We start from the raw sequence: 8,688 nt of genomic DNA on the forward strand, positions 1-8,688 counted from the left end.
AATCTTATAACGCTCGAAAACATTCTACAACAGGAATCGCCCCTAAAGATGTCAATAAAAACAATGAATCGGCAATTTGGAAAAAAAACTATGGCAACCTTAGCATGATTGGGAAGCCAACTTTAAAAATTGGGGATAAAATTCGCTTAGCCGTTGCAAAAGCAACATTTGATAAAGCATACAGAGGAACGTTTACAGCCGAAATATTTTAAATTCATAGAGTAATTACGAGAGATCCCTGTATGTAAATTGTGAAAGATTTGACCGGCAATATAATTAAAGGTGCGTTTTACGCTCAAGAAATAGTTAAAATTCAAGTGTAGAGCGCTACAGTCTTTATTCAACATTTTGTTAACCATGGGTGAAGTACACATTCTCCTGAGTCTCGCGATCGTAATATTTGGTGTTAGTGCCACAATAGTGTCATCCGCGAGGAAATTTAAAAAATGAAGTCCCGAATACAGCCTAGACATTGGAGTTTGTGACAAAGCATACGACCTAGGAAAAGACACGTACCTCGTAAAATGTAACGAGACTTTCGACGTGCGGCATTTCAAAAAAGAAGACGGAAGTTTGAAGCCATCTATCAGGGGAATCAACTTAACAAAAGATCAATATGAAAAATTATGTATTTTGACAGTGACGTGAAAGATGAATACTAATCAAATAAAATCTATACTTAAGTGTGACCCACGCTCGAGAGATAAATTTATCGGAGTGTTTCCCGCTAACAGATTACCCAAACCTCCAATTAAAAAAAATCATATTGTTTCGTAATCAACACCGATCCTGACCCTCTTCCAGGGTCTCATTGGACGGCTGTTTACAAATCGGCCGACACTCTGGACTTTTTTTGTTCTCTAGGAAGATCACATCACGACTATGGATTTTTGCTAGAACGATATAGCAAGCGTATTAAATTCAATACTCATAAATTTCAATCAAATAAAAGCCAAAACTGCGGACATCATGTAATTTATTTTCTAACCTCGAGATGTGTGGGTCTTTCTTACAGTAAAATAATTAACGAATTGTATAATTTCAATTTAAAAAGAAATGATAGTTTAGCGTTGTTGAATATATGTATTCATTTGATGAAAGAGTGGAAACGAAATAAATCGATTTGTTTACAATAAAAAATGTTTATTTATATCACACATAATTATTTTTACACATTTTTATTATTTTTGCCAGCGAGAAGGAGGCCTGGTATGTCTTTTTGCCCTGGGCAATTTTTTTAGGCGATGGTGATTTTAATTTTTTTTGCGGCGATATTGGAACTCCACCTACAGCACCTTCCTCTAAAGATAGCTCTCGATCCCAATCATCTTCCAATACCGATATTGGAAGTCGTTTAGACTTCCAATATCGGTATTTTCTAAGTATTCTTCAAATATTTCATTTTCTTGATTTATTCGTTTTTGCATCTTTTTATCAATATTTGTCTTTTGTTGCTTAACAATAGGCGTAGATGATTTCCTTTCCCAAGAATCTACAGTCTTTAAGAGATTCGGGAATTTCCTAGTCTGCTCGTTTTCTCTCTCGCTGAGATAGTCTTTCATTTTGCGTGTCATAGTATTTAAACGCAGCTCCGCAGCTTCGCCAGCGTTAACTCCCTCGGGCGTTTTGAAGGGTGAATAAATTTGCGAGGTGAACAAGGAATTTAATGGGGCAACAGGTACGGGTGCTTGAAAGTTTGTAATTTCAACTTTAGGTACAGGTATGGCTTTTCTCATTTCCCTGGCCTCGCTCAGTATTTTTAAAAATTCTCGTAATTTGGAGCGGCTGTTTAAATTAGAAGTTAATATATTTTGCATCTCCTTATCTAATAAGTTATAATATGTTTCCTGGGGAGAAACAAGCTGTTTATTTTCTTGATATATTTGTACGACATTCGAGGCGGGAACTAAAATCATTTTTTTCATTTTATCTTTTATTGAATAAATTGGCAATTAAAGGAACGATAGATCCTAGTAGAGCCGGTATGAAGAATCCCGTACCTTTCTGAATTATTAGAGCACGCTTCCTTTTTTGCGAAATTTTCGGACTGGCCAAAAACCGTATTGCTTTTTTATATTTAGAAAGTTGTTTTTTTTGGCTTTAGATAATATAATTCCACCCCCTTTCAAGTTTTTGCAAACGGTCTGTAAGGCTTTTAATTGCGTTGGAGAACTGTTAGCTAATAAATTTTTACGTATCCCTCCTTTAGATTTATACAATAAATTTAAATATGGATAGTGTGTTTTAAACCTGTCAGAGGGATTTGCAATAGGAGTCGTTTTTTTACGTGCTGTCTTTATTGGAGCCATTGTCTTTAATGAAGTTGCTAATAATATAGTAAATTATTTATTATTGGAAAAAACTACCATTTGTGGTCCGTTTTGATTAAATGTGTACGATCTTAATCGTAAGTTATCTGGAGTGGTGACAGATGTGTCTATAAATAGTGAATTGTAAGGTTCTCTAGTAGCCATATCGTAGGCCATTTTAATTATTTTTGTATTATTTGGAGATATTTGATTGGCCAGATATTGAATTTGACTTAGATCTCGAGGAGATTTAAACAGATTTAGATATGACATATTAAGAGAGATTAAACGAGATTGTTTGCATCGAGGAAATAGGGTTTGTGAGATTAATACGACTGAAATTTCATAATGATGACTGTCGACAGTAACCAATTTAGCAATTTGATCATTTTTGTAAAGTTCTTCTGCTAAATCATCAATAATAAGTAAAGAATTTCTATTTGATTCCCAGAACTCGCTGTCCATTGGAGGTAGTCCTTGAATAAACTCTATATCGGTTAAATTTTGCGCCAATTTCGCGGAATTTCTTAAGGATGGGTTATCAACAATTTCCTCAGGCTCTAACCTTACTCCATCAGCTTCGTATATCGCGTCTAAATACTCTTTTTGCTCTTTTTTAATATTAGGTGGAAATCCTGAATTTTTAACTTTAGCCCTAAAAAAATGTCAATATATGGTTTGAAAAAATTAGTGGTATGACTATAGTGGTAAACTTCGAAAATTTCTAACAGCTGATAATTACACTCTTTTATTGAGGAGTAGATTTCCACCAAAGGTAAAACTACCGTTATAGCTCGTTCGTCAATACTATGTGTAAATTTTTCATCATTATTTATCACACAACTACCACATAAAGGATAATAAAGTTTTTTTATTAAATCGGTAGGGAACAACGGGTAAGTAGAGGTCTCTGGGGGGTAGGATTCGACAACTAATTATTCCAAAATAGGCGTCCGGTGCATAATCAAAGTTGTGTGTGATAACTTTAACATTTTTACAACCATATTCCATTTTTTGTAAGCAATACGCATACAGACTACAAAAATCAAAATATCGGATTTGTTCTCCAATTAAGGGTTCTATTTCATGGTACAGCTTAATTGTTTCTACACGCCCTCCAACTAAAGAATCTCTAGGGTTAATTTTAGGAATAATTTTAATTCTATTAAAAAAAGCTTTAACTTCGGCATTTTTTCTCAACAAGTCTAATATTTCACATTCAAAAATTTGAATATATGTGTGGTTTGGTAAATTTTGTTCAATAAATTCTTTTCGATCTAATTCTCTTTCTCTAATTTCTTTGAATGTTTTTCCGATAATTGAATTAAAGCTCGAGCCAGAAAAATGTTTTGGACAACCGTGCCAGAAATCACCCATTACATCAATTACTATGGGTGGATTTTCACAGTAACCACCTACAAAATACGGACCTACAGACTGTTCCCCAGCCGCGGATCTGACCGTTTGCAAAATTAAATTATTTTCCTTCTCATACCGAGATAAATATTTTAATGCAATCTCGCTTTGATTCTGTCTACTTGCCAAACCGATAGCCGGTATAGTACATAATGTATATGGTTCTAAAAACTTGTCGATAAATACATTATTAAGTGCCCCAGAAAGAGAAATACCACCATAATTACTGATATCAATTTCAATTAGTTCTTTATATAAGATGCGAAATTTCTGCATAGCTAAGCGTAATAAATTACAATCTAAAAGACAATACGCTCTGGATTCTGATTTAATACAATAGAACGGTTCGAGCTGTTTGTGTGAATACCAATTTTTAAATTCTCGGTATTCCAACACTTTCATTTTATTGGGTTCAAAATATTTTTCGTCCGGAATTTTACCTGAATAATTCAAAGTGTCTTTTGTCCAAAAAATATAGGGAAAATATCCTTTAGATTGAGGCAAAGAAAACATTTTAGGAAAATGCCTTAATGGTGCACTAATATAGTTTAAAGAATCTACAAAACGAATGTCTACCCCTTTAATATAAATACTAAGAATTTTGGCTCCGTCATAAATAACCTCGGGAATGACATGATTAATTAATTAAGAAATAATAAACATTCCGTCGAAAGATCTTAAATTATGAGCCATTACGATGAGGTTTGTAAATTTCGGTCTTATTGTTTTTCTTTTCCGTTTCCCATCCGTAAGTAAAATAGTTTCATGTTGAAACAAAAAAGTGAGAAAGTTATTTACACAATATTGTCCTTCAAAAACCATGGTTTCCACAGGTTGATTTTAAATTTCACTTTGTGCCACTAACAGAACAGGTTTATGCATATTATTCTCGATTATAGTCTCAATATCGAAATATACATAGGATCGTGGATTCTTTTTAAAGGTCGACTGTTTAACATAATGTTGATTAGGAGGATGTTCAATTTTACAAGAGTTGCAAGCTGTTTCACATTTGTGAGTTTTTAAAGTTTCAAATTGAACACAGCATTTTTCACATCTGTGGAAAAGCTTGCAAGTTTCATTTTTAAAATGAAAATTGTAACATTCACCTTGTTTTAAATACCTATGACAAAGTTTACAACGAATTAAAGGAATTTCTAAAATTTCGTGAAAATCTTGACTTAAACACCATTTACATTTAATATTTCTAGTGTCAAAACAGTGGTGTTTGTTCCTACGAGCGGTGGAATAAAAAAAAATTTCACAGTCTAAGCACGAGGCTACGCCGCCCCAAATGGAATGTAGATTTTTAGCTAAATGAACGTGTGTGCCAATTTTTACAAGTTGAATTTTGTTTTCGGCAGGGGGGAAGCCTTTGAAATAAATTTGAAAATTTTCCGTTGCGTTAAATATTACTATCTGATATTTTGGGGCTAAATATGAATGAAATTTAGCTATATCACCAATTTCTACAGCTCCTTGTGCAATTCCGACATCATCATGCAATTTCTTAGCGGCTTTAGTTTTAATTTACTACGAAAGAATGTTAAGGCTCTATATTCTTTAAGAACACTTGTTAATGGAAGTTTTTTCTTTTTGTACTCGGCAATTTCACAGAGTTTTATTCCGACTGTGAGGGCTCTCGCTACGCATAAATTATCGATGTTATTTATATAGTAAAAATTGGTTTTAGTTTTTCCCATTTTCTGTGGGGATTTCAAAAGAATAATACTAAATTTAATTTCTCCATCTAGTAAGAAATCTTTTTTCGATTGAGCAATGCGAGCTATATGGTTAAATATTCGAGAAACAGTTAACTGATCAATTTTAATAAATTTAATGTTAATTGGATGTTCTAAATTTTCCGATTGAATTACAAATCTGAGGAAATCGAAACCTGGTGCCTCTTGTCTTACGTATTTGATAATTTTGGACAGAATCTTTTCAAATACTGTAAAAAATAAATGTGTGGGGATTTCGTTTAAGTCTATTAGTTCTAATTCAAAATCAAGTTGTTTACATTTCCACTTTTTTGAATTCCTAGGGCTTAATTTTTTAATTTTAAAAAACTTTTTATAATTAAAACTGTTTAAAGATGAAAAGTCTAATTCACTGTCCGAACCGTAATCACTGGAGTCTTCCATATTCTAATTTCGTTTCCAGGTCTAAAATGTTATTCTAATTACTATTACGAATAATTAATTAATGAGTTTAACTTGCCTTCGTGGGTGGGCAAACAATTTTTCCTTCCGTCTGGTCAATTATCTTTTTCAGCCTGTTTGTTGAGTTTATGATTCGAATAACGTCCATGGATAGGGTGTTAGCTAAGAACTTTACTCTTTTATAATCACCCTTCCAGAGTTCATCTTGGGGAAGATGTTTAATGTTTTTATACGAATATATCTGAATATCTAGATATATGCCCTTGTCGCTCGCCTTTTTTTCTCGGAGTTTTAGTTTCGTAAGAAACTCCACCTTTCTAAACTTTCACTGATTGTTCGATACCAACTTCTTCGATATTTGACAAAAGACGTACCTCTTGAATTAAGTCCCCATCCGATTCGTCCGAATCTAATAACATCTCCTCTTCAGGCCTATCAAAAACTGAAACTGCTTGACTCGCGGAGCTTTGACTATTGCTTGTGGAAGCCATTTTAGCCTGTTATGTTTTAATAGTAAAATTTTGCCCTTTTATACCAAAAGTATTTATTTTTTTCATTAATTTTTTCAAAATATAAAACCTTGAAAATTAAAGTGATTAATACTACAAGGAAAGAACCTAGATATAATTTATCGGTATGTAAATGGTATTTAAAATTGTTTGTGAATGCTAATTTAAATATAGACATGTATAAAAATATAAAGATATTAATTATTTTTTGAAGGACTTAATATTTAATCAGTTTTTTATCATTGAATTTTCCGTGACAAAAAAGACAACGCCCTAAGAGTTTTAATATTTTTGCTTTAAAATCGATTATAGATGCAAGAATTTTGTTAATTACAGAGTTAGATGTTTTAAAATTCTATGGGAAGAAATATATTTCTGCGAGGTATAAAATTTAAACGAAGGGATAAAATTATATTTCTGCAGGGTGTATTTGATAAAAAATTGTCTTTTGACTTGATTTTAAAACAGGTTAAAATCAGGATGTAAAAAATTAAATATTCTGAAATTTTTCTTATAAAAAGAGTGTCTTTACCGTATTTGTTTTATAAAACCATGGGCTCTCGCGAAGTTTTGACTGTTTCCGGTAAGATTTCTCATCCTCTCGCTATTAACCCTTTTTCACTTAAATATCTAGCATTACGCAAAGTTGGGAATTGTAATCTTTTTAAAATTAACGATGTTTCAATTAGACTTGAAAATTACAGTCTTTCTTGAGTGTCAAGCCTTAGTAGAACCTTTTAAAAAAATCATTTTTGCTTGTCCCTTTATAAAAAAATCTTTCAAATTATCGCCAGCTGTTTTTGCTTCGGTTTTTTCTAGAAGAATCAATAACAATTCTTGTCTATTTGACGTTCATTCTATTAATTTTGTCTGTCCCCACGACGGTTTTGAGTTTGACGGGTTACTGTTCCACACTCAATCCACTCTTGAAGGCTGGTTTTCTTACGAAATTTTACGTTTAATTGGAAAACATATGCGCCTATATCAAAATTTAAATAAGATCCCATGGTTTCGCCAACATAGAAATCGTAGGAATCTTCAACACAATCTTCTAATTCTCTACCAATTACAACAACTTTCTTTCTTTCGAAAAAAACAATTAACTATAACCAATGACTTTCGCCTAACACGATATAACATCCGTTTAGAATTAGGCGTGATCGTTCTATTTTTTATTAATGATTTGGATCGACAAGAAGTTAAAATAGTTACAACTTTAGAGTAAGGAATACTAATTTTAAAAAAATAATTACAATAATTAATATAAATATTTTTATTTAGTTGCAAATTATCTCAACCAAATCACAATTTAAACGATCGTCGGCAACTTTTTCAACTACGACTCAAGGTATTTACAATTTTGTTTTATTTATTTAAAAAAATTAAATTCATTTTTTTTTAAAATAGGACTCAAATCTAATTAAATTTTAATTTTGTGCATCAGACTATTATATTTAAAGACTTTATTTGTGATTTTTAATTTTTTAATTGTTTTTATTTGGTGAAAGCTATTAATTTTTGAAATGTTTTATATTTTTTATTTAAAATGTTTTTATTTTAAAAAGTTTAAGTGTTTTTTAAATATGTTTTCCAAAATAACTAGTTTTATTAATTTAATTCAGGCGGTGGAGGTTCTTTTTAATACTTCATAATCTACTTTTTATTTTTTAACTAGTTTTATTAATTTAATGTTGGGATTGGTGTAAAGGCCTTTTTTCTCTATATTAAAAATCATTTGTTTTCATCTTTTTTATGCAATAAATTTTCGAGAAATGATATACTTATCTTTTTTGTCAGGTATCAAATTTTTTGAGTTAAATTAATTCGGTTATATAAATATTTTTTTGTTTTTATTAGTATTAGTTTTTTTATATATTATTTTATTATTATTATTATAATTATTATTTAAAAAACTTCTGGAAAATTTATTGTTTACAACTGATGTAAACGAAGTTCATCTGGAATACAATCTTTTGCTCATTTCAAACGACCCATTGCCTGTTTCAAACTACCCCTTGGTTATTTATTAATCTTTTTGTTATTTTCATATCTTCAATATACTTTTTCTATACTAATATCGTGTTTAAACTTTAATGTTTTATGTTTATTTTAGTAATTGATAATTATATTAACTGAAATTGTATAAGTACATTTTGTACTAGGTTGTTTTAAAAATTGAATATAATTGTTTTTATTAATTTATAAAAACTTGTTTAAGAAGGATAGGGATAATTAGTTAACCTTAGTTGTACTACAAAATTAATAATTATTCCCAAAGGCAATATTTTTAAA

The sequence above is a fragment of the Leiobunum rupestre genome, chromosome 1, assembly GCF_980474605.1.
Source record: "Leiobunum rupestre chromosome 1, qqLeiRupe1.1.hap1, whole genome shotgun sequence".
NCBI lineage: Eukaryota > Metazoa > Arthropoda > Arachnida > Opiliones > Sclerosomatidae > Leiobunum > Leiobunum rupestre.